The sequence below is a fragment of the Myotis myotis genome, unplaced genomic scaffold, assembly GCF_014108235.1.
Source record: "Myotis myotis isolate mMyoMyo1 unplaced genomic scaffold, mMyoMyo1.p scaffold_m19_p_1, whole genome shotgun sequence".
Classification (NCBI taxonomy): Eukaryota; Metazoa; Chordata; class Mammalia; order Chiroptera; family Vespertilionidae; genus Myotis; species Myotis myotis.
In genome coordinates, this window is record NW_023416313.1 from 122,785,117 (window position 1) to 122,789,963 (window position 4,847).

Below are 4,847 nucleotides of genomic sequence, written 5' to 3' on the forward strand. Positions count from 1 at the left end.
TTCACTTTCAAGTTGACAATGATTTCTTAAATAGGAAGCAATTTAATAAAGGAAATTGGTAAGTTAAACTTTCTTAAAAATAACTTCTATTCATCAAATGATAACAGTAAGTAGAAAAGCAAACCATTAAATGGAAGGAGATATCCACCAAAAGACATGTTTCTACAATGCACATATAATCTCTGTTAATTGATAAGATAAAGATTGGCAATTAAATTGGAAAAAATACTTTGAATAGCCACTTCACAAAAGAGAGTATCAAAATGAGAAATGTGCATATGTAATAGTGTTTCTAATCAGTGCTCATCAGGAAAATACAAATTAAAACCACAATATCCCCTGGCTGGTGTGTCTTAGTTGGTTGGAGTGTCATCTTGTACACCAAACGGTGATGGGTTTGATCAATGTTTCTGTCTCACATAGATGTTTCTCTCTCTCTCTCTCTCACATTTCTCTCTTTAAAAAATAAATTTAAAAAAACATACTCACAATAAGATATAACTATACTAATGTCAGAATGGCTTAAAATTGAAAACTGCCCTCACCCCCTGGCAATGGGCAAGGAGACACCTGATTGGTGGTGTTGCTCTTATATCAATCAGGGGCAGAGCAGACATGCAGTCCTTAGTTCATCCTAGCTTGATGCCTGTCTTGGTGGCCAGAGCTGTTTCATGCTTGAGGCACATTAAAAAAAAAAAAAAAAAAAAAACAAAAAAAACTGCCCTAGTTGGTTTGCTCAGTGGTTAGAGCATCGGCCCTGGAACTGAAGGGTGGTAAGTTCAATTCTGGTCAAGGGCAAGTACTTAGGTTGCAGGATCAATCCCTGGCCCCAGTCAGGGCACTTGAGGGAGGCAACCAATCAATGTGTGTCTCTCACATTGATGTTTCTCTCTCTCTCTCTGTCTTTCCCCTTCCTTTCCACTTTTCTAAAAATTGGAAAAATATCCTCGGGTTCTCACAACAACAACATAAGTTTAAAAACAGGCCATCCCAAGTGTTGGAGAGAATGTGGAATAACTGCAACTTTCATACATTTAGCTGGTAGAAGTATAAATTGGTGCAATTACTTTAGAGAAACTGTTTGACAGCCCCTGGTAAGAAATGTGTGTGTATATGTCTATGTCTATGTCTATGTCTATGTCTATGTCTATGTCTATGTCTATGTCTATGTCTATGTCTATGTGTGTGTATGTGTGTATGTGTGTATATATATATATATATATATATATATATATATATATCCCATCATTTATCTATCTATCCTTTTGTTTTGTCTGGTAATCTAGTAACTCAATTACTATATATTCAATAGCAATGCCTGCTTGTGTCCATCCAAAGACATGTACTGAAATCTTTATAATATTTTTTTAAATATATTTTTATTGATTTCAGAGAGGAAGGGAGAGAGAGAGAGAGATAGAAACATCAATGATGAGAGAGAATCACTGATCGGCTGCCTCCTGCATGTCCCTTGCTGGGGATCAGGCCCACAACCCAGGTGTGTGCCCTTGACCAGAATCAAACCTGGGACCCTTAGGTCCTCAGGCCGATGCTCTATCCACTGAGCCAAACCCGCTAGGGCAAAATGATGTTTTTAATAGCTAAAAACTGGAGGGAAAACATTCATCACAGTAGAATGAATAAAGAAATTGTGAGATATAAAATACATAGTGGAATACTATGAAAGTTTTAAAATAACAACAAATTGCTTCTGCAAGAAACAAAATGGATAAATATCACCGATACTAGAGGCCTGGTGCACAAAATTCATATACCGGTAGGGTCCCTAGGCCTGGACAGCGATCAGGGCCGATCTGTGGGGCAACCGGTGGGGCGATCAGGAGGGACCTTCACTGGCATCCACCTTGGCTGGCCTGGGGCCTGTGGACTTGGGGCAGCTCCTGCATTGAGAGTCTGTCCCCTGGTGGTCAGTGTACATCATAGCAACCTGTTGTTCCACTGGTCATTCCACCATTCGGTCGATTTGCATATTAGGCTTTTATTATCCTATACTAGAGGCCCGGTGCACAAAAATTTGTGCACTGGTGGAGGGGGTATCCCTCAGCCCCACTTGTGCCCTCTCACAGTCTGGGACCCCTCAGGAGATAACGACCTGCTGGCTTAGGCCCGCTCCCGGGTGGCAGAGGGCAGGCCCAATCCCTAGGTGCCTGCCCCACAGCCCCTGGTCGGGCTCAGAGCAAGGCCGAATGGGGAGTTGGGGGGCTGCCCCCTGTCATGCACAGAGCAGGGTGGGTCAGGAGGTTGAAATGCCACCCTCAGTCACGCTCAGGGTAGGGCCAATTGGGGGGTTAGGGTGCCACCCCTGTCACACTCAAGGCAGGGTTGATGGGGAGGTTGTGGCGCCACCCCATCACATACAGAGCCGGCCGATCAGGGGTTTGGGGTGCTGCCTCCTGACATGCACAGAGCAGGGCCCATCAGGGGAGTTGGGGCTCCGTACCCTGTCACACACAGAGCAGGGCCAATCAAGGGGATGGGGAGCTCCCCCCTGTCACCCACAGAGCAGGGCCAATCAGGGGGTTGGGGAGATCCCCCCTGCCATGCACAGAGCAGGGAGATCAGGAAGTTGCGATGCCACCCTAAGTCACGCTCAGGGTAGGGCCGATTGGGGGTTGTGGCGCCACCCCCTGTCACACTCAAGGCAGGGCCGATGGGGAGGTTGTGGCTCCACCCCGTCACACACAGAGCAGGGTCCATGGGGGGGTTGGGGCACCGCACCATGTCACACACAGAGCAGGGCCGATCAGGGGGTTGGGGAGCTCCCCCCTATCAGGCACAGAGCAGGGCCGATCAGGGGGTTGGGGCACCTTCCCCTTTCATGAACAGAGCAGAACAGATAGGGAGGTTGTGGCCCCTCCCTCTGTCACACACAGAGCCACAGGGCGATCAGGGGGTTTGGGCTCTGCCCCCTGTCACGCTGCTCCACGGGCCAAGAGGCCTCGCAGCTCCGCTTGACACTGGGGCAGTGAGGCCTCGCTGCTCAGCTGATCCCGGTGCTGGGAGGCCTCTTGGCTCCATTTGACACCGAGGCAGTGAGGCCTCACTGCTCCGCTGATCCTGGTGCTGGGAGGCCTTGCGGCTCCGCTGATCCCGGTGCTGGAAGGCACATTACCCTTTTACTATATAGGATAGAGGCCTGGTGCACTGGTGGGGGCCTGCTGGTTTGCCCTGAATGGTGTCCTGGATCAGGGTGGGGGTCCCGCTTGGGTGTGTGGCCAGCCTGGATGAGGGGATGTTGGCTGTTTGCAGCTGGTCACATCCTCTTCAGGGTGGGGATCCCCACTGGGGTGCCTGGCTAGCCTGGGTGAGGGGATGATGGCTGTTTTCAGTTGGTCACACACCCTTCAGGGTGGGGGTCCCCACTTGGGTGCCTGGCCAGTCTGGGTGAGGAGCTGAGGGCCGTTTTCAGTTGGTCACACACCCTTCAGGGTGGGGGTCCCCACTTGTGTGCCTGGCCAGTCTGGGTGAGGGGATGATGGCTGTTTTCAGTTGGTCACACACCCTTCAGGGTGAGGGTCCCCACTTGGGTGCCTGGCCAGTCTGGGTGAGGAGCTGAGGGCCGTTTTCAGGCTGGCGGGCGACTGAAGCCCCAACCTCTCTTTTATTTCTTTTTTCTTTTTTATTCTGGGATTTATTTACCTTCTATGGCTGTCACTGGAGCTGAGAGCTGTCTTTAGTTCTGAGGCTTGGCTCCAGCTCTGAGACCTTGGCTGCTGAAAGCAGGTTTCTGGGCTTTGTTTACCTTCTGTATTTGAAACTTTGTTGCGACCCCAGCTCTGAGATCCCAGCTGGCTGAAAGCAGGTTTTTGGAGTTTGTTTAGGTTCTATAATTGCAACATAGTTTCTTAGAGTTGCAGCTGAGAGGCCGGCAGTGGCAGGCGGGGAACCTGGCTTCCTTTGTCACTAGAGCAAGCAAGCCTCCTGTTCGCTTCAGCTGCCTGGCTGCCGGCCGCCATCTTGGTTGGCAGTTAATTTGCATATCTCGCTGATTAGCCAATGGGAAGCGTGTCGGAGCTACGGTTAATTACCATGTTTCTTTTATTAGATAGGATAATAAAGAGGCAATATGCAAATTGACCATCACTGCAACACACAAGATGGCCGCCCCCATGTGGACCCAAGATGGTCATCAGGGGAGGGCAGTTGTGGATGATCAAGCCAGCAGGGGAGGGCAGTTGGGGTGACCAGGCTGGCAAGGGAGGGCAGTTAGGGGTGACCCGGCTGGCAAGGGAGGGCAGTTAGGGGCGACCAGGCTGGCAAGGGAGGGAAATTAGGGGTGACCAGGCCTGCAGGGGAGGGCAGTTGGGGGTGACCAGGCCGGCAGGGGAGCAGTTAGGTGTCAATCAAGCTGGCAGGGGAGTGGTTAGGGGGTGATCAGGCTGGCAGGCAGAAGCAGTTAGGGGCAATCAGGCAGGTGAGCAGTTGGGAGCCAGCAGTTCTGGATTGTGAGAGGAATGTCCAGGATCGGGCCTAAACGGGCAGTTGGACATCCCTCAAGGGATCCCAAATTGGAGAGGGTTCAGACTGGGCTGAGGGACACACCCTCACTTCCCCCACCCCCCGTGCAAGAATTTCGTGCACCGGGCCTCTAGTATAGGATAATGTAGAGTGAAAGAATACAGACACAAAAAATTTGAGACTGTAGGAATGCATCTGTTTAAAGTTCCAAAACTAGATGTAGCTAATCTGTGGTGATTGGGATAAGAACATCAATGGTATCTGGATGAGGAGAATCAGCTGTGTGCTGGCAGTGATCTATGTCATGCCATACAGAGTGGTACAGGTGTGTACATATGTAAAATATCATCAAGCTATTCTCCTAAGAT

At 50.1% G+C, this 4,847-nt stretch overlaps 1 pseudogene; it reads left to right on the forward strand.

Moving 5' to 3' along the window:
* Positions 1-543: 543 nt before the first annotated feature.
* Positions 544-688, forward strand: LOC118662143 (annotated as a pseudogene).
* The last annotated feature ends 4,159 nt before the right edge of the window (positions 689-4,847 follow it).